The following is a 22,794-nucleotide window of genomic DNA, read 5'->3' as shown; positions in this document are numbered from 1 at the left end:
GTTGAGGAACATTTTGGAATTGATGGTATGGTCCATGCCTATATGTTGGGTCTTGATATTGAGGTCGAGGTGTGGCAGGACCAACCACTGGTTGTGGTCTCCAAGAAAAATTTGGATGGTTTCTCCAGCCGGGGTTATAAGTGTTCGAATATGGATCGTTTCCTGGTCTGCGAGCTTGTTGGACTTGCTGAACCTGTTCGTGCACAAACTCAGGAAATTGGGGTGCGGCTGGGCATTCACTAACAAAATGATTTGGACTTGCACACAATGCACAAACTTCTTGGATTGGATTAGGTGGAATCGGGGATTGTCCAGTGTTTAGAAGACGATCTAATTTTTGGGACAGTTCATCTACCTTTTGATGGATATCTATGGCATTTCCTACTTCATATATTCCACCTCTTTTTGAGTTTAACATGGGTTTATCTTTAATGGAGGCAGACATATGATGTAATGAATTTTCACTTAAAATTTCAAACAGTTGCCATGCCTCATCCTCACTTTTCAGCATAAATGTCCCACCGCATGATGCATCAACCATTTGTCGATGTCTTTCAGAGAGCCCATCATAAAAACATTGGATTAACTGCCACTTGGGTACAGCATGGTGGGGATATTTTCTAATAAGATCCTTTAATCTTTCCCATGTTTCATGAAACATTTCTCCATCTAATTGGGAAAAACTAGTTATGGCTTTCCTTATTTGATTCGTTTTTCCTATGGGAAAATATTTCTTGAGAAACTCTCCTTGCAGCTGGTCCCAGGTTGATATAGTCATGGAATCCAAAGTATGTAGCCAGTATTTGGCTTTGTCCTTAAGTGAAAAAGAGAATAATTTCAACCTAAGAGCATCATCGGAGAAGTTGTGAATTTTGACAGTTGAGCATATCTCAAGAAATTCTTCAAGATGTTTATAAGGGTCTTCATTACTAAGTCCATAAAATGAAGGTAACATTTGGATTATACTGGACTTAATTTCATATTGAGTGGCCTCCACTGGGGGTACTTGAATACAAGGAGAGTAGGTATATGTGGAAGGAGTAAAGTACTCCTTCAATTGCTTGGGTGGATCATTCTCCTGATTTCGGTCCATCTTTTTATGTCTGTAGGCTCTAAAGGTTCTTTCTATTTCTGGATCAAAAGGTTGGATTTCTGGTCGTAACGATCTACGGCCAAGCATACACCTTACAATTATACTGTAGAGCACACATAAATTTTTTTTTTTTTTAATATATATTTTTATAATAAAGTGAGAAAAGAATGAAGAAAATCTAAAGAGAAGAACCTAAGAACCTTAAATCTATGAAAAAAGAGAAATTAATTGATGTTTAGATGTTAATTGCAATCAACTTAAACAATCATAGACTCTCTATCCTAAGGTTAACTTAGATCTAGACAGCTCCTAACTTTCAAGATTGCTTTTGAGCACTCCAAGCTCAAGACTGACTAACTGACTCGGCCAGGTAAGCGTAAGATGTGGGAGGTTCCCTGCTCGTTGCTTTTCTTAGACACCAACTAAGTTGGTCAGGTCAGTCAACGGAACCAATTGAAAACCACTTTCTTTACACTTGCCTTAGACACCGAGCAATTAACCAATCCGCACTCGGTTCAACTCTAGAGCTTTCTTATCCTATTGAGCTCGAAATTCCTAAGGCTGACGTCTAGTTGATTTTAAATTAAGGTCTAGGTTATGCAAATGCAAGGGAGTGATTTATGGGCCAAGAAAGGGTGATCAAATCCCCACCTTATCTGGTTAATGGGTTATTGCCCTTAAGATCAATTATGGAGATGCAATGCAAAGAAACAAGGTGTCCAATCAGGTTAGAAATTTTTATATTTGAGGTTACGCTATTTTAGTTAAGTGTTATGAAATGTCAGTGGTTTTTTTTTTTTATATATAATTTTATCTTTTTATATATTTTTTTTTTAATTTTTTTTTTTAGTTTTGCAAGAAAATAAATTTAAGTGATTAAGTCTAAAGAGCAATAAATTACTGGGCTATGAAAAGTAGCAAATTATTCTAAGCAGCAAAATTCTAAATAGTAAATTAGTTATGCAAGGTAATTCTGTAATTATGCAAATAAGATTATTTAGCTAGAAAGCACTGAAAAAAAAAAAATTTAAAATTTTTTTTAAAAAAAAAAAAAAAAATTAAAAAAAAAATTTTTTTCAATTTTTTTTTTTTAATTCAACCGTGCCAAGATCCCCGGCAACGGCGCCAAAATTTGATGCGTAGTCGTTGATAGCACCAAAAGTAACTCTACTCACTATGTAGGTAGGATGAGTCGAGATCGTATCCTCAGGGATCTTGGACTAAATTGAAATTGCAAGGTAAAAGAAAGAAGCGTTGTTTTTTATTTAGAAAATAAATTATCATAAAATTGAGGTAATTAAAAAATAAAAAGAGCTCGGGAGTTTTGAATTAATTTGCACTAGCAGAGTTGTATCTCTTTTTTAACTAAATAGATGTGATTAATCTTAGAAAAAAATACCTATCTTTCCTCGGCACGCTCCGTACCCGTAGATCACGGCGCGTCTCCGGAAAGACTAGGTACACAACTCTTCTTTCCTCGGCACGCCCCGTATCCGTAGATCACGACGCGTCTCCGGAAAGTAAAAGTTGTTCCTAATATTAATCTAACAAGAAAGCATAAATAAAAGCATATGATAGGGAGCAAATAAAGAACTCATGACAATTTAAATAAAAAGCATAATCTTTATTGCATATAAAGAAATACAGAAAAGTTTAGAACAATAAACCATCTCTGTGTCGTTACAAAATTTCTTCTCCACTCCCGAGACTGCTAGCCTAGCTGCTCATGAAGTAGTCCCTTTCTGTTCCTCTATGCAAGGCTTTAGAAGAATTTCTGGGCTCTCCCTCTAATGGGAGTACAAAAGTATTTTTATAGATGTTAGGAGGGAGGAGTTTTACATGATTTTCCGATGTGGGACAAAAAAAATACAAATCTTTCAAAATATTTCTAAATATTATTTTTTTTCCTTATTTTGAACTTGTCTGCAGTGCGCCCACACCCGCGAGATGCTGCACCCGTGCCCGCATCAGTGCCCGTCCCGCATCAGCGCCCGTCCCTGCGCGTCCACGCCGCATCCCGCGCGCCCACGCCGCGTCCTGCGCGCCCACGCCGCGTCCTGCGCGTGAGTTCACGCGCTGCTGTTCACGCACTGCTGTTCACGCGCGCTGAGAGCATCAAATTTCTTGAATTCCCGTGAACAATTTTTTGTATATTCCAAAAAGAAACAAAAATTCCTTCATAATGACATCTATATCCTTTTTGGATTCCTTGCATAGTATCTTCATTTTCTATAATACCGGATGCGTCTTTCTTTATTTTAATTTTATTTTAAGTCCAATTTTCTTCAAACTTGAATCTTTTTGAACTATGAATCGGACTCTTTGTATCGGCGATCACCTTTCCTGTAAAACATAGAAAGAAACATCAAATTCTTAATAAATAAGATAAATTAAATATAATTTCTTAATTTAAAATACTTAAATTAAGTGTTTATCAGGGCCTAAGTTTTGCTAAATTAAAATACATTGATATATTAACTCCTACTAATTCGAAGGGGTCAATTCCATCTTGACTCACACACCGACTTGACAAGTACTTGACTGCATCCAGAAATCTTTTGTTACTGAATTAGAAACTTAGTTAGTCTGACACCAAAGTATTGTGAGTTGCTTGCAAGTTACCATGGTGATCTCAAATCGGAGGGACACTTATACCCATACCCTTTGCGAGCTACCCTTGACAGCAAAGTACTCCACAGTTGGTCACGTATAGTGACGATGTACTCCTACATCTCACCTGTATGCCATATCAATATCTTCACATCATTTGGTTGTGAGGACAACCAATGTATATGGCACACAATGATCTACACTTGATATCGCTATCGTCCTAGTAATAGCGTATCATTTGGTCGTGAACCAATTTAAGGACTACGCGATAAATCTTCTTTTATCGATCAAAGTAGTCCTAAGAACTTCATCACAACATAGAAGTTTGTTAGAAGATGTAATCTTATGATGAAAAAAAGATCAAATAATTATTATTATTTATCAATTCATATACATTTATTATTAGCACAATCATCAAATAATTGGCTTTAGGATACAATTTCAAACAACTCCCACTTGGATTAAAGTCAATCAGTATAGTATCATATACCCATCTTCAATTTATCATCTCAAAACTCCTTGATACCGAGGCTTTAGTAAATGGGTTGGTCTGATTCTCTTTTCCATCGATCTTCTAAAGTTCGACATCACCTTAATAATTTTTTCAAATAAGGTGGTAGCAATGCAAATTACTTGATAAGCTAATGGGACTTCGGCTCCTTGACATGAGCTATGGCTCCAGTGCTGTACAATATAGCAGACCATCATCGGAGGATGCCACTCCTAGCTTGCCAGTGAACCTTTACAAACATCGGATGCTGCAATGCATTCAGCCTCGTAATTAAATTTAGCTATAATTTTTTGCTTGAAACTTTTCCAACAGATTGCTCTATTATTTAGGATAAGGATATATTCTGATACGTTCTTACTATTATTATGTCTAACTAGAAATTGAAGTCAAACTCTATAAGTTTTAAGTCAGATTCTCTATAACCGAGTCACCGATCCTTAGTATTTCTCAAATAGTTAAGGATGATCTTCCAGTGATTCTCATCCAGATCTTGCAGGTATCCACTCACTACCCTAGTGAGTATACCATATCTGGTCTCATACATAGTGTACATGATAGAATAAATTCTATCATAAATACCTTATATATGCTGGACTGAGAAAATTCAAGCAGCCTCTTAGATCTATCTCTATAGATTTTCATCCCTAGGATAAGAGATGCTTTTCCAAAGTCCTTTATGGAGAACTATGATAATAGTGAAACCTTTATTCCCTGTAATGTAAGGAATGCCATTCTTGATTAAGAAAATTTCATTCATATATAAAATAAGAAATACACTCATAGAACTATTAACCCATTTGTATTTACAGAGTTTATCTTTGTTCTCAACGAAGCCATGCATTTTGATCATTTATCAAAATACACGTTCGAACTTCGAAATATTTAGCATTACCACAGGAGAAAATTATCTCGTTATAGTCAATACCATAATGTTGACAATATCCTTAGGCAACCAGATGGACATTTTACGTCTCCACCTTCTCGTCTACGCTCTCTAATCCTATTGAAGATCCACTTACACCCTACGGGCTTTATCCTTTCGAGTGGATCAACAAGTGTCCATACATTGTTGACCATTGTGGACTTTATTTCGGACTCTATGGTTTCAAGTCATTAATCAGAGTCGGACCTCTATATGACATCTATGTAGGTGATCAGATCTTTGTTGTTCTTATCGAGTTCAACAAGATCACATCCCATATCAAAATACCAAAGTATCTATCCGACGGATGTGGTACTCTATCGAATCTTCTTAATGGTGCCTTTACAATGGGTTTCAGATTTGATCTAATCAAATCTAATTCCATGGGTTCACTAGATTGTGTCAGTTCTTCTACTTGTTGAACTTCATAAGTTTCATATTAAAGGTATTAGTTCCTTCACCAAGATACTCCTTTTCTGAAAGGAACGCCGAACAACTCTTATTCTTTAGCATGGTAGAAGTTATATGCCCTAGATCCTTTGACGTTATCTTACAAAATAATACATATAGGATCGGGATCTAAGCTAATCGGTCTGCAAATACTTGACATAAACTGAATACTCCCAAACCTTAAGGTAAGAAAGTATCGGCTTATGCCTAGTTCATATCTTATATGGATCTTTTGTGACTGATTAATTCAGAATCTAGTTCAGAACATAACAAGCAGTCTCAAGAGCATAACCCTAAAAGAAGACCGGCAAATTTATAAATCCTATTATGGATTGAACTATATCTAACAAAGTCGATTCCAATAAGAGAGAATCCTATTCTCTTTTAGATATGTCAAAAACTCACCGAAAAGACATTCTCCTCTTTGGACTGACTAAAGAGTCTAATGCTCTTTCCAGTTCATTTCTCTACCTCATTAAGAAATTATTTGAACATTTCAAATAATCTAAATTTTTGGCAAACATATTTGTAGATCCAATACATCAGTATGTATCAGATTCAAAATATCATTGGCTCGTTCACCTTTTCTAGCAAAAGGTGACATGGTCATCTTACTAAAGAAATAGGATTGATAGGTTGACAATGATTTATAATCACTAACTTCAAAAATTATCTTCTATTGATCATATTCTTGTTTATATGATCAAGCTTAAATTGCCAAAGGTAGGCTACCATGACATAATCTACTTTAGGAGTTTGATTGATGTGTACAGCACACTAACAGGCCGTGACTATTTGTAAATACCATTTCTCAATTATCTACATGATTTTAATATTGTTCATAATGATATCACAAAATCATTAGACAATAGTGACAATCACTAAAACGATATTGTTAGAATTGAAAATAGGCTTGATGATTTCTAAAACAAAGATTGGAACATAACTTTCATCTCCAACATTCAGGATGGTACCGGCCTCGGAGAATATAGGAGATTAGTGTCTGGGGTTGAATCATGGCCCGATTGTGGGCTCGAAGATCGCCGTCGGGCCGACTGCTGGGCCCTAGGATGACTCTGATGAGTCAGCTCCTCTCTAGACTTCAAGGAGGCGCCTGTAGCTCTAGTTGAGGTGGTGGTTGTGGAGCCGCAATTGAAGCAAAGTTCTATAGAGGCGCCACTGCGGAAGGCACAGGCGGCACCACTAAGAGAACCATGTCACGCACCACCGTGGGGGGTGCAGAGACAGCCTGGAGAGGCTGTGGCGCCACTTGGAAGGGCACAAGAAAGATCGGACCGCCTGAATTGCGGTCGTCAGATGTTGAACTTGCTGAGAGAGCTGACCAAATTGGTCGGCCGTGACTGGTGCTGGGAGGACTGGTTGAGCCGATGGAGGGACTTTCGATACCAGTGATTGAACTTGATTATCAGCTTGGCTGGCCGCCTGTCGGGAAGCGACGATATTGAAAAGCTGGGAAGATGACCATCTTGGAGCCATCAATGCGAATGTTTGCCCCTTCCTTTATCTGTTGCTGCTCAAATTGGTCGAGGCCGGAAGACGGATGTTTGAGGTCGAAAATCAGATGTCTGGTCCTAGTATAGAGATGCTGGTGCTGAAGAGACCTACAAAACAAGTCCCAAATCGGAGGTTGTGGCTCTGACGAGGACCCTCCGATGCTCAAGTTAGAAAAGCAGAGAACAAAGGAGTAGCAATTGGTTCTCTGAGAGGGATTCAATTTGGCTTACCTGGGTCTTCGGAGCTCTGGTTGTTTATATAGAAGGATATCGGACAGCTGATTGTCCGGCCATTGAAATTGCCATAGTGGGTGAGATAATTCAGCCCTTGATAGCTCCTGTAAAATTCGGAGAGACTGTTACGTTGTATTTTTATCTGTTTAGGATGGACAGCAATCGCATACAATGAAGGGATAAATCGGCTGAGGCAGCTTATGTACAGGTCGAACTTCGCGGACGCCTCAGCTCAGCAGGAAGATTGATTCTTCAGCTCATACAACAATCAACAGTTATATTGACGACCCAAGAGTCTGAAATGCTTTGCAATGCAATGCCGATCCAAAGTGCTTATGGTATCCCCGTAACACTTCCCAATCTTGCCGTCCACCCTCTCTTTCTTTGTGCCACCCCCTCTTTCAGATAAATTTTTAATTCTCCTTGGAATCCATTTTATAGCTCTCATAAGTCGCATAATCTTGGACGTACTCAATTTCCTTTCTTTTCTTTAGATTTTAAAACCTTACGGCTTCTTTGTTCGTCGCGTATCAGGCCGCGTCCGTGTCCGCGCCGCGTTTTTTCCGTGTTGCATTGCGCGTCTCAGCTCTCCGTTCCGCGTTCTGTTTCCGTCCCAGGCGCGTCTAAATCCGCATGAACCGACTCGCACAAGCCCACACTCGCTCCCGTGCCCATGTGAAAAGCCAGCGCCTCGTTTCCCTGTATTTAAACTGCCTGGATCCACTCGTTTGAATCCCACCAAGCCGCGCTCGTGTGAACTCCCGCTCATCCAGCCATTCCCAGCAATCGCTCCATCCTTTGCTGAGCACACAGCCATGCACAAAGCCCAGGCCAACTCCTCTCGCTCATTTAAAAACTATGGATCCCATCCTCATTAAATACTTATACCCTTTTTTTCTTAAAATATTTTTTTTTCTTTTATTCATTGGGTTCCTACCATGCATCCATATATCTTTGCATGTCGTACACGTAACAAGTCTGAATTTGAATTCGAGCTTCATCTGCACATATTGAAGGACCGTTGCTTGTTGATTTGCGATTAAATCTTCATAATTAATTATTTCTAAAAAAATATAAAAAATATCAAATATTAAATAATAATAATTAAATAATAAATATTTTAATATTTTTTATGTCACATTTGATGCATTGATCAACCTTTGCCAATACAGTGCCTTGCATGGCCGTCTCTGATTACTATGGGGTACAGCTCAAGCTCGTTTTCACGACCGACAATCAAACACATCGATGTGGCTCCCTTTTTACAGCTTTCTTTTGTGGTGGTGGTTGTTACCTCTGTAATGATAACTCTATTAATTCTTAATGAAAGAACTTCTCTTGTGCCTTTTCTTTGAGCTCTATGCAGTTATTGTCGTGATGAACCTCTCCAGTAGGCATGGGGAGTCATTGAGTGAAGGTCGATGATCTTCCTCTATCACTTTCGTGGATGCAGAGAGACGTTGGGTCGAGATCAACGATGCGCTCACTCGACTTGCCTATAGGCGAGGAGGGGCATCGGACCAAAGTCAGTGATGATCTCTCTCCATCACTTTCACGAATGTAGAGAGATGTTGGGCCGAGGTCGATGACGCACTTACTCGACTCGCTAGTAGATAAGGAGGGGTATCGGACCGAAGTCGGCGGTGATCTCTTCCCATCACTTTTACGAATGCAGAGAGACATTGGGCTGAGGTTGATGATGCGCTCACTTGACTCGCCTGTAGGCGAGAAGGGGCATCAGACCAAAGTTGGCGGCGATCTCTTCCCATCACTTTTGTAAATATAGAGAGATATTAGGCCGAGGTGGACAATGCGCTCACTCGACTCGCCTAGAGGCGAGGAGGGGCATCGGACCGAAGTTGGCGGCGATCTCTCTTCACTGCATTTGAAGGGGTCTGATCTCCTCCGACACTTGCTCGCTTGTGCCAGTCTCCTCTGTCACTTGCTTGTGGGCCCATGCCAAGAGATCGGTGCTATCTTTTGGGTGAGTCCTGTCGAAGGGACAAATGTGACGTCTGCATCGGAGGCTTCATCTCGGAGTTGGCATGGTGACAGCATCCCAGACTGATGCATATATCATCCCGCTCGAAGTTTTTCTTCTCTCCTTTCTTTTGTTGAGAGAGTGGTGGTTGGGTCTTGAGGATGGAGCCATCATTTTGTCAACGATTGATCTTTTAGAATTCATCGTTTAGATATTCTAATGCCCAAGCCTTTCTCTTGAGTCTGTCTTTCTGCCCGGATGGTGCTGGCGTTAGTTTGAGATGGAGTTCTCCTCGAAGGGAGGCTCTGGTAGTCTATTTGGCTGATTGCCTCCTCTTAGTACTCGAGGATGTCTAGGCGGGCGATATGGAGTCAGCTTGGTCAGTTAGAACCATCGATGCAAGACTTGAGCCACGTTCGCATATCGATGCCCTCTGTCCAGACACAAGCCTGATGACTTCACTGGAATGGGGTTACCCTAAGAGTGTGGGTTCTTGTAGTGTCGTTGCCCTGTGACTATCATGAAATAGGTATAGATGCTCTGACTTGCCCCACCATAGTGCTTGGCTCTAATGATTGGTGGCAGACCACTAGGGGTGGTTCCTCCAGCAAGAGCGTCAGCACAGGGATGACTGCTGGCATGGGGTTGCGGTCCTAAGATCTGGTCTCCACCATCTCTCCTGAGAATGGGGCTGTGACTCCTATCCTTTCTCTGGTGCCAATCTATTGCTGTGCCTCTTTGACTTGGCGATTTAACAAAAATAGTCGGATCGAGCGGTGTTGGCTCTCACCTAGCTAGAGTAGCCGATCTACGATCGGAGCACCGCGTACCTATAAGGAAAGTCTGAGAACATTGAAGAAGATGGTGGGGGTTCTTCGATGGAGGACCTTTCGATAATTTAATATCGACTGCAGAGGGAGAACAATAGAAAAAGATGGAGTTAAAAAGAATAAAGTCTAGAATCCTACCTCCTTTTCTCGGGGGAGCACCCCTCCCTCCCCTTTTTTTTCATGGCTTCTCCTCTTTTTATCGAGGGGTTCTACCAAACAGCAGGCGTCTGCCAGAGTTGAGATAGTGATTGTTAGAGCCAGGATGGCAGGTGTTAGAGGCTCTATTGCATGATCTGTCACCCACATTCGACAAAGCAATGAATGTCGGTAGGCTGCTGTAGAGCTTATTGCCCATGAGACTCATACGTCGAAGGCTCCAAAGAGCGTCTAGCCTCACAAACGACTTGTAGGGAGCTGAAGTGGGAAAGAATGGGATCAGCAAGACATCATCGAACAGTCCTAAGCAGGTTGCCAATTCATTGCGGTGGTCGACTACGCGTCGATGCCTGCAGTGTCGTCTGGGCTGCATGATGTTGGCCTGATCATGTGTCTCGATTGCTCATGTCAAGATGCCAGTTGTTTGCCACATCTGTGGGAGTGGACATATTATCAAGTGGATGAAATATGGTCCAACAAGTATAGCTTGACATCCTTATATAGCAATGGGCCGTGCTTGGCACGGCACGGCCCAAGCCCACCAAGTTGAGGGCTTAACGGGTCGTGCCAAGCATGGCCCGTTTAAACAAAATCATAGCCTGGCACGGCCCTAGGCCCAGGGGTGGCTAGCTGTGCCTGGCACGGCCTGTTGACCTATTAGGCCCACGGGTCTTTTTTTTTATTTTTTTTAAAAAATAGATCCATGACAAGTTGTGTCGGTACGGCCCGTTTGGATCCATTATGGTAGCTGTTACTGTAGCAAGTGGACCGTTTGGATCAGGCCTAGCCCTCCATTTTCTTTTGAATCATTTTGATTTTTATTAATAAATCGGTAGGGGTCCACACCAAACCCCCCACCATTACAAGATGGCTTTTTATTTTTATAAAAAAAAAAAATCTAACATCTCCTCATTTTTTTTATATTTACTCTCTAACTTTTTTAATTTATAAAAAAAATATTTTTTTAAATTCAAAAAAAATATTACGGGCCGTGTTTGGCATGGCCCATCTTAAAATGGCCGGGCTAGCATGCGGGCGGGGCCTTGCTTGGCTCGTGGGTCTTGCCAGCCCAGGCCCTTATGGACCATGCTAGACCTAAGTTATGGGTCATAAAACCTCCAACTTAGTCTGATCTCCTTATATATATCGTATCTCGCACGATCTATTATTATAGCAAGTGGATCGGATTGGATTGTGTCATGGGGGGTTGTGTCATGGGCTGTCTGGCCCGGTGCCCATGCCTATCCTCACGTTGTAACGTGTTCCGTTCTGCCAATTTCGTGAGACGCCATGCACCCTTCCAAGTTACAATGCTCTGCCACTCTCTGAGCGGTAACAAGACTGGATAAAACATGACGTCATTTTCCTCAAACGACTAAATTCTTCCCCGTGCAAGTTATCGAGGCCCCATTTCTCTAGTCGTCACATCATTTATAGATACCGAGTTAGATTTTTCCCCACACTGATAGGAGCTCTTCCTCTTTGGTGGATTGCAATTTCTGTTTCTTGAATCCACTTCAAGCTCGGTGGTTGCACTACCTTGGACAAAATATGCAAGTACAGAAGGAGTTGAAACGGTGACAGAGTGACCACTCAGCATGAGAACAACCAATTCCATGCTCGGTCTCTTCGTTCGGTCTTCCTGGACGCAGAGCAAACCCTGCATCTGGAGGCTTCTTGCCTATTGTACTGATCACCAAGGCTTCGATCCAGCAAATATAAAGCCTTCCGTGTGTTCCAGTGCTTCCATGCCTTCATTACATGCAAGCAAAATCAATATCCACAACTAGGCCTGTCAGATGCAATTTGTGCTACTAAATCATTGGTATATATCTTAGCATTGATTAGAGTAAGAGTATCAAGTGCTTACATAGCTTAGGAGATTCGCAGCATACCCTGATCCTTCAAAGTCATTGATTCGTCGACCAGTCACAATTTCTAGAACAAGAACTCCAAAGCTAAATACATCCGATTTTGTTGAGAGGTGTCCATGTATTGCATACTCTAGTGCCATGTACCCACTGCATACCACCGTAGAATAGTCATGTGTTGAAGCAACAGTATGTTCCTAACTAAAAGAAAAAATAGATATGTTATGGCCCTGATCCGAGATTGTGAGTCGAAGGTCATGGTAATCACCGCATACTCATAAGAAATTCTTCCCATAAGTATGCAAGACATCTCATCATGATATCATAAACATAAAGCTAAATAAATTTCAATTATTAATGATCAAACTTTAGTTCAAATAACAAATCAAAACTCAGTGTCCAAAAAAAAAATAAATATTTGACAAAGTCAACATTAAAATAAAATCTTGCATCAATTTTTAAAAAAAATCTTAAATCAAATAAAGTAAGCTGACTTCATCTCTAATCGCACTTCCAATAGAAATCCCGCATCATACTAACTTTTTGAATCTGTAAAAAAAATAGAAAACTCATCATGAGCTAAATAGTCCAGTAAGCAATATATACCTTTAACTGAATAAATCAGGCAATAATATTACACATATCAGTTTACTAATAATAACATAATAAATATATGAGTTCAAAAATTTATATTTTAATTCATTGCACTATCAAATATTCATATATAAATTTTCAATTCATCATAATTTTAAATTATGCTTGTCATCTTAAATTATCAAATTTCTTAAGTTCTTCTTATCAACTATGAACTATGACCATATTTTTTCTGTGACAGGATCATAACATCGCATATTTTCTTGCGATAAGCTGTGAATCATTTGGCAGTAAAGTTCTTCAGAACCGCTAGTCTCGCTGGCGATATATTGCTGGTCTCGCTGGTGACATAAATCCTCAAGACAAATCAATTGCCAACGTATTAATCCCTATTGGCGAGATCCTTTACATAATCAGGTTATCAATTCATAACATCTTTCAATTCATATGTTATTTAAATAATAATATAAATAAATAATATTTGAATCAATCAATCATATTATTCTTTATGATCATACATCATCATAATTATTTTCAACAAATATCTTCAATCATAATTAATTTCAACGAATATCTTCAATCATAATTAATTTCAACAAATATCTTCAATCATAAGCATACCATGAATTAATATGATTCAAATTTATAATTTATCAGATAAATTCAATAAAGATAAAATACTACTTACCTAAAAAAAAATCCAAACTATGGATCCTATAAATCCTGAAAATCTTCTTTGTACCTGGTATGTCAAAATATCATATTTTGATCAAAATTTCATCATAATTAAAATAAAATTCTTAAAATCTAATGTCCCTACATAGATTGACTAGGTGATAGCATCCAAGATTTTTGATTGGTCCATCTAAGCTATTAAAGAAAAACCCTTCTTTACTTTTGTTTTTCCTTTTCCTTTTTCTTTTCTCTTTCCTCCTCTCTTCTTCTTCTTCCTTCGTTAAAATAGTACAAGGGACCGTGGTCCCCCATCTTCTCCATCCCAATCCCATGGAGGTCTCACCAGAACAGCGAGTGGGGGGTCCAACCCAGGGCGGCGCAGCCACAGCTCCATGTTCAGGTGCTCGCCGACGATGGACGGCACCAAGCAGCATCGAAAAAACCCAAGAACAAGGACGGTCGAAACAGGGGTTCCTGGATTTTAAATTTTTTCCAAAAAAATAGTAATAAATCAGTAGAAATCCTGATTTTTATCAAAAAGAATTGAAGAGAGGATTTTTTGATTCATTACCTTGCTCTTTGTGGTGTTTTTAGGCCACGAAATCATCGGCAAAAGCCTTCAATCCGAGAGCAAGAAAACAGAGAAAATCGGGAGAAAGAGGAAGTGGAAGAGGGATTTTTTTGATTATTAATGAATGAGGAAGCGAGGGGCTTCCGTTTTATAGAGGAGGGTTCGGATTTCACTAGGATTCAATCTCCTTTTTAGGGTAGGAAGAAGACTCTCACGGGAGTCTTCTTCCTCCCGATAATTCTCTTTTTCTTTTGTTGGGCTTGGGCTTTGGGCTTGGGTCATAACATTCTTCTCCCCTAAAAAAAATTTCATCCACAAAATTTTTCATACCTGTGGTCTCGAAGAGTTGGGGATATTTCTGCTTCATTTCTTCTTCTAGTTTCGAAGTGGCTTTTCTTTTCAAATGTCGACTTCACTGTATCTTGGCATAGGGAATGTTACGATGCCTTAGCACTTATTCTTTACGGTCCACGATCCATACAGGATATTCGTCATATGATAGATCTTTTCTAACTTGCAAGGGTTCAAGTTCCACAATGTAACTTGGGTCTGGCAAATTTTTTTCAACATAGAAACATGAAAAACATCATGTACTCCAACAAGTGAAGGTGGTAAGGCAAGTCTATAAGCTACCTCATCAATTCTTTCCAAAATCTCGAATGGACCCACATATCTAGGATTCAATTTGCCACGAACGCCAAATCTTGAGATTCTTTTTGAAGAAGATACTTTAAGAAATACATGGTCACCAATTTGAAATTCTAATTTCTATCTTCTATTATCTACATAATTTTTCTGTCTACTTTGTGCTGTTCGAAGTCGTTCTTTGATTAATTGAATCTTCTCAACTACTTATTGAACAAGTTTGGAACCCAATATTCTCTGCTCGCCAATATCATCCCGGTGAATCGGTGATTAACATCTTCTACCATATAATACTTTATAAGGTACCATACCAATGCTAGCCTGATAACTGTTATTATAAGCAAACTCAATCAAAGATAGATGCTCATCCCATGAACCTTTCATATTTAAAGTATAGGTTCTCAACATATCTTTTAAGATCTGAATAGTTCTCTCTGACTAGCCATCAGTCTGTAGATGAAAGGCTGTACTAAAGTTTAATTTTATTTCCAATGCTTTGTGTAAGCTCTTTCAAAATTGTGATACAAATTTGGTATCTCGATCCGATACAATGATCACTGAAATTCTATGTAGCCTTACAATTTCTTTCATATATAATTTTGCTAGTCTTTCTAAAATGAACCCAACTCTAATACGTAGAAAGTATGCAGACTTTGTCAATCTATCCACAATCACCCAAGCTGTATCATTATTACTTGGAGTCTTAGGTAGTCCAGTTACAAAATCCATAGTGATATATTTTCACTTCCATACTGAAATATCAAGGGGTTAAAGTAGTCTTGCGGGAATCTGATGTTCAGCTTTAACTTGTTGACACACCAAACATTGAGCTACAAATTGAGCAATTTTTCTCTTCATATTATTCCATCAGTACATTTCTTTTAAGTCTCTATACATCTTAGTACCTCCCGGATGGACTGTATAATCGGTCTGATGGGCTTCCTGAAGTATTTCTTGTTTGAGTATTGAATCGTTGGGTATGCAAATTCTGTTTTCAAACCTCAATGAACCATCATCATATATCTTGAATTTAGATTGAACACCAACTTCCACTGAATCCCTTATTTTCATTAACTGTGGATCACCATTCTGGGTGACTTTAATTCTTTCAATAAGTGTTGGCTAAACCCTCATGTTGGCTAATTGTACTGCTGAGTCATATACTCGAATATCTAACTTCAATTTTTTTATATTCTCCAATATTTGGCGTTGATGTGTGATTAAAATAGCCAAATTTCTTATAGATTTTCTACTAAGGGCATCAGCAACAACATTAGCTTTTCTGAGATAATAATGAATTGTTAAATCATAATCCTTCAATAGTTCTAACCACCTTCTTTGTCTCATATTTAATTTTTTCAACATAAAAATATACTTCAAACTCTTATGATCGGTAAACAATTCACACTGCATACCATATAAATGATGTCTCCAGATTTTCAGGGTAAAAATCACTATGCTAGCTCCAAATCATGCGTCGCATAATTCTGTTCATATGGCTTCAATTGTCTTGAGGTGTAAACCACTACCTTATCATGTTGCATTAATACATAGCCAAGTCCCTTTTTAGATGCATCACTATATATTGTGAATCTTTTATTTTCTATTGGTATAGTAAGGATAGGGGCTGAAACTAATCGTTGTTTTAACTCTTGAAAATTTTGTTCACAATCCTTGGTCCACTCAAATGCAACCCTTTTTTGAGTAAGACGAGTCAAAGGTGCAGCTATGCGGGAGAATCCTTCTACAAATTGTCTATAATAACCTGCCATTCCCAGAAAAATCTGAATCTCAAAAATATTTATGGGTCTATTCCACTGCACCACAGTTTTCACTTTTATTGGATCCTCAAAAATTCTGTCTTTAGACATGATGTGTCCCAAAAGGCTATTTTGTCCAACCAGAAGTTGCACTTCTTTAATTTGGCATAAAGCTTCTCTTTCTTTAATATTTATAGTACACACCGTAAATGTTCCTTATATTCTAATTTGTTTCTTGAATATACCAAGATATCATCAATGAACATGACAATAAATTTATCGAGATAGGATTTGAATATTCTATTCATTAAATCCATGAAGGTCGCTGGAGCATTGGTTAACCCAAATGGCATCACTAAAAATTCACAGTGTCCATAATGAGTTCTAAATGCAGTCTTTGGTATGTCCTCTGCTTTGATTTTTAATTGATGATATCCTAAATGAAGATCAATTTTAGAAAAAAATTGTGCACCTTGCAACTGATCAAACAAATCATCGATTCGAAGTAGAAGATACTTATTTTTGATAGTAATTTTATTCAACTCCCTATAGTCAATACAAAGCCTTATACTTTCATCTTTTTTTTTCACAAACAAAACTGGAGCTCCTCAAGGAGATACACTGGGTCTTATAAAATTCTTATCCAATAAATCCTGTAACTGATCTTTTAACTCCTTCAACTCATCCATGGGGCCATTTGATAAGGGCTTTTAGAAATCAGATCGGCATTGGGTGCCAACTCAATGGTAAATTCAATTTCTCTGTCCGGAGATAGTTCGGATAAATCATCAATGAATACATCTGAAAATTCATTCACAATAGGAATATCATGTAACCTCAATTCATCATGTTCTGTATTCTTTATCGATACTAGATAACCTCTACATCCCTTTCTTAGCATTTGTCTGGCTCGTACAAACAAAATGATATGTGGAGGGATGATTCCTGTACTTCAATCAAAACTAAATACTAATTCACCTGATATTTGAAAATTTACTCTCTTTCTATGACAATCTACAGAGGCATAATAAATAGCAAGCTAATCCATTCCTAAAATGACATCAAGATCATGCATATCCAGGACCACCAAATCTGTCGGTAATTCTTTTTTTCTTATTCTGATACTACATGACTTGCACATAGTTTCGGTACTCAAAATACCACCTACTGATATCTCAACATATAATTTAGTTTTCGTAGGTTCACATACTATATCATGTTGTCTAATAAAAGTGGTGGATATAAAGGAATGTGTAGTACCAAAATCAAACAAAATAGAAGCATAGATACCAGACACAGGAATAGTACCTGTCACCACAGCATTGGAGGCCTGAGCATCCTGTTATGTGAGTGCATAAACTCTTCCTTGAGTTTTTGACTTTTGACCTCCATCCTTTGTTTGAGTGGATCTATTCTCGTTTCTCTGGGGGCAATCTGTAATTTTGTATCCCTTTTGTCCACAGCTAAAATAAGAACCAGTATTTTATGGGTAATTAGAAGACTCATGATCTCTTCGGCCACATCTCGAACATCTAGCCACCTTATTCTCACAACTTTTATCATTTGTTGGCTTCTTTGCTGGACCTTTATTGTTCTGATTTCATCCTTGAGTTCCACCAAATCTATTTCTCTTCTTCTGATTATGTTCTCTCTCAGCATGTGCTTCATTAATTTTCTTCTCAATTATTAAAGCTTTATTCACAACTGCGGTATAAGTAGTTAACTCATAGGGTATAACTTGTTTTCTAATTTTCATCTTCAGCCCTATTTCAAATTTATGCACTCTATCTTGCTCTCTCTCAACCAATCTTAGAACAAACTTGGCTAACTCCATAAATTTAGCTTCATACTCTGCAATGGATCTGTTTTCCTATTTTAAATGAGTGAACTCTTGCTCTTTCTGTATGCTGACACTTCGAGGAAAATACTTGTCAAAGAATTTGCCTTAAAATCTCTCCCATGTGAGTGGTATCTTATCATATTCATACTTTTGTTCAAATATCCGCCATCAGTTGTATGCCTCACCTTGTAATAGATATGCTGTGTAGCGGATCTTCTCATCATCGTGATATTCTAGTACGCCAAATATCTTCTCCATCTCCATAATCCAGTTGTCAGCTTCTAATGGCTCGATGGTCCCTTTGAAGGCTGGAGGAGCCAGCTTCTTAAACTCCATGATGTTGTTCCTCTGCACTAGATATTCTCCATGTCCATGAGTCGGTGGAGGATGCTAATATAGCTGTGCATGTTGTTGTTGAAGCAACTGTTGCTGTGTTTGCACTACTCTAACTAGGGTTTGCATTAACTGGGTAATATTCGGCTCTTCCTGCATCATCAAAGTATTTTCAGTAGGATCAATGATTTCCTCCTGCTGAGAGGTGCCACTGTTCAGTTGGGGAGTATTGTCACCAATAAATTTGATGTCCTTCCTGCAGCTCTTTGAGTATTCTTCATTCGTCGTGGAGGCATATGACCTATATCAAATTGGGATGATAACTTATCCTTAATAAGTTATAAATTTATTTAAGACAGGTCAGGTCATAATCATTACAAACTAACATCCCAATATCCTTAATATCTACCCATCACTTACTCATTCTATTCTACATATCTTATCTATCTACTTATGCTCTGATACCATATAAATTGTCATGCCTCCGACTTGAGATTGTGAGTTGAAGGTTATGGCAACTGCGCATACTCATAAGAAACTCTTTCCATAAGCATGCAAGGCATCCTATCATGATATCATAAACATAAAGCTAAATAAATTTTAATTATTAATGGTCAAACCTTAGTTCAAATAAAAAATCAAAACTCAATGTCCAAAAAAAAATAAATATTTGACAAATCAACATTAAAATAAAATCTTGTATCAATTCTAAAAATTCTAAATCAAATAAAGTAAGCTAACTTCATCTCTAATCGCACTTCCAATAGAAATCCCGTATCACACTAATTTTCTGAATCTGTAAAAAAATAAAAACTCATCGTGAGCTAAATAGCCGAGTAAGCAATATATACCTTTAACTGAATAAATCAGGCAATAATATTATACATATCAGTTTACTGATAATAATATAGTAAATATATGAGTTCAAATTTTATATTTTAATTCATTACACTATCAATATTCATATATAAATTTTTAATTCATCATAATTTTAAATTATGCTTGTTATCTCAAATTATCAATTTCTTAAGTTCTTCTTATCAACTATGAACTATGATTATATTTTTTCTGTGGTAAGATCATAACACTGCGTATCTTCTTACAATAAGCTGCGAATCATCTGATAGTAAAGTCTTTCGAAACCATTGGTCTCGCTGGCGATTTGTTGCTGGTCTCACTGGTGACATGTCGCTGGTCTCGCTGACGACATAAATCTTCAGGACAAATCAATTGCCAACGTATCAACCCCCATTGGTGGGATCCTTTATATAGTCAGGTTGTCAATTCATAACATCTTTCAATTCATGTATTATTTTAATAATAATATAAATAAATGATATTCAAGTCAATCAATCATATTATTCTTTATGATCATACATCATCATAATTATTTTCAACAAATATCTTCAATCATAATTAATTTCAATGAATATCTTCATCATAATTAATTTCAATAAATATCTTCAATCATAATTAATTTCAACAAATATGTTCGATCATAAGTATATCATGAATTAATATGATTCAAACTTATAATTTATTAGATAAATTCAGTAAAGATAAAATACTACTTATCTCAAAAGAAATCCAAACTATAGATCCTATAAACCCTGAAAATCTTTCTGAATATGGTATGTCAAAATATCATATTTTGATCAAAATTTCATCATAACTAAAATAAAATTTTTAAAATCCAATGTCCCCACATGGATTGACCAGAGCGTCCAAGATTTTTGATTGGTCCATCTAAGCTATTAAAGAAAAACCCTTCTTTACTTTTTTTTTTCTCCTTTTTCTTTTTCTTTTCTCTTTCCTCCTCTCTTCTTCTTCTTCCTTCGTTAAAACAGAACAGGGGACCGTGGTCCCCTTTCTTCTCTGTCCCAATCCCATGGAGGTCTCGCCGGAATGGCGAGTGGGGGGGTCCAACCCAGGGCGGCACAGCCGCGGCTCCATGTTCAGGTGCTCGCTGACGATGGACAGCACCGGACAGCGCCGGAAAAACCCAAGAACCAGGACGGCCAAAACAGGGGTTCCCAGATTCCGAATTTTTTCCAAAGAAAACAGCAATAAATCGGTAGAAATCCTTATTTTTAATCAAAAGGAATTGAAGAGAGGATTCTTTGTTTCAGTACCTTGCTCTTTGTGTGGTTTTTAGGCCACGAAATCGCTGGGCAAAAGCCTTCAATCCGAGAGCAAGGAAACAGGGAAAATCAGGAGAAAGAGAAAGTGGAAGAGGGATTTTTCCGATTATTGATGAACGAGAAAGCGAGGGGGTTACGTTTTATAGAGGAGGGTTCGGATTTCACTCGGATTCAATCTCTTTTTAGGGTAGGAAGAAGACTCAACGGGAGTCTTCTTCCTCCCGATAATTCCCCTGTTTTTCTTTTTTTTGGTTGGGCTTGGGCTTTGGGCTTGGGTCATAACAAGATATCTTGTAATCAAGCGAAATATTGATTGAAATGCATAAATAAATATTGATTGAAATGCATAAATAAATAAGGACTGTAACATACTGTCCCAGCAATTCGGCTAGCAATTCCTCGTGTTTTGTCTTCATCAAAGAGCTTCGCTAAACCAAAATCTGAAATCTTAGGGTTCATGCACTAATCTAGCAAAACATTATTTGTTTTCAGATCCCAATGAAAAATCTTGAGTGGAGAATCTTGATGAAGATAAAGAAGCCCTCTTGCCATCCCTTCAATAATATTGTACCGCCTTCCCCAGTCTAGCAGTCTATTTTTCATGGGATCTATTCCAATGAAGTTAAAACCTAGTCAGTGCACGTAATTATGTCATAAGGTTCAATTTTAAAAACAGTTAAATACATCATGAGATTCTTGTCTTAATGCAACATTATCCTTTTTCAAACAGAATCAATATTTGGTAAAAAACAATAACATAAGAATCATTGAGCAAGATTCTGGAAATGAGAGTTGACCAGATTTTAAGCAGGTAATAGTACGTACACATCATTAGGACTTCATATGCCCTCAAAATAGAGGCTAAACTAGTATCCATGCTTACCTGTACAATCCTAACTTTTTATATCCTAATTTGGACTTTGTAGAATAACTTTGGCTTACATGTAAAAATTCACCTATTTAGATCTAACCTTCTGTTAGTACCACAGCAAAATTGTAGTGGAAGTAGTGTTGGTTGTAATCTAACATAAAATGCAGACTGCCTTGACCGTTGATCAACCAAAAAAAGAATAGACTTAAAGGCTGAGCAATGACCCAGCAGCTCATCATCTGCATGAAACCAAAAACCAAACATAAAGCAGAGCCTCCAAGAAGCAATATCTAACATGAAATAAAGGAACTGGCTTTTATGATAAAGAATCTGCCATCCAGGAGAGAATAGCAATGACTCCATTCCATATAAGTTTCTTATCAAGTCTACTAGAATTAGTTCCTTGATTGTTATCAAAGAACAGTTCACTTAGAGATGAAGTAGGACATTAACAAGGTAAACTCTGCCCCAACCAAAAATCTGAAGGACACAAAAGGAATAAAATTCATGTCAACCGTGACAATAATACGATATGAAAGATCACTATATTTTTTAATAGAATTGCTAAAATAGTGATATTTATAGTCTATGCCTGATTTGGATGTATCTTTCATACTTCCAACCTAAATTCTCTGGAGAAACATGCATGCACATACTTATTACTATCAGGAGCTAAAACATGAGGTGAACTAGGACAAATTTCAAGTTAGAACCAATAGTCCTACCATAAGATGGAGGCTCAACACCAATGATCCAAACCATTAGATATGATCTTCTACCTAGAACCTATTTACATACCAAAATCATATGATTTGATGCCCCAGGTTTATGCAGGAGCAGTCAAATACACGTATTTTATTGTCTTATTTAAACTCTTCACGTTTGACAAATTGATGCATAGGCTAGTGCCTCCAAATCATATTATTTTTTGGTGATTACATCCAATGGCTCAGATCATCAATATCGAACTCTCATCTTTCAGCAAAGACTGATTAAATTGGACTTGAATCTGGTTGACTGGATCGATCCTAGTCCACCTCGAAAAAGAAATAAAATTATATGATCTTCTACATAGCAAAGGCTAGTGAAAAATACATGGTATAGTGATACGTAAGGTCCTGGTCATATTACTTCTTTTGTAGTAAAACTAGTTGCATTTTCAACCTGTAAAGAGTGTAAGATTTTCTTATGA

General features: G+C 37.8%; 1 non-coding gene across 1 annotated transcript; it reads left to right on the top strand.

The window, feature by feature from the left end:
• The first annotated feature begins 600 nt into the window (after positions 1–600).
• On the top strand, positions 601–706 carry LOC140858875 (small nucleolar RNA R71). The gene has a single exon (XR_012142280.1). It is a non-coding gene; the product is annotated as a small nucleolar RNA R71 (small nucleolar RNA).
• Positions 707–22,794: the final 22,088 nt, after the last annotated feature.

The sequence above is a fragment of the Elaeis guineensis genome, chromosome 6 (assembly GCF_000442705.2).
Source record: "Elaeis guineensis isolate ETL-2024a chromosome 6, EG11, whole genome shotgun sequence".
In the NCBI taxonomy this organism is placed as follows: Eukaryota; Viridiplantae; Streptophyta; class Magnoliopsida; order Arecales; family Arecaceae; genus Elaeis; species Elaeis guineensis.
The sequence above is the reverse complement of the archived record's forward strand: the minus strand, read 5'-3'. Positions and strand labels throughout refer to the sequence as shown.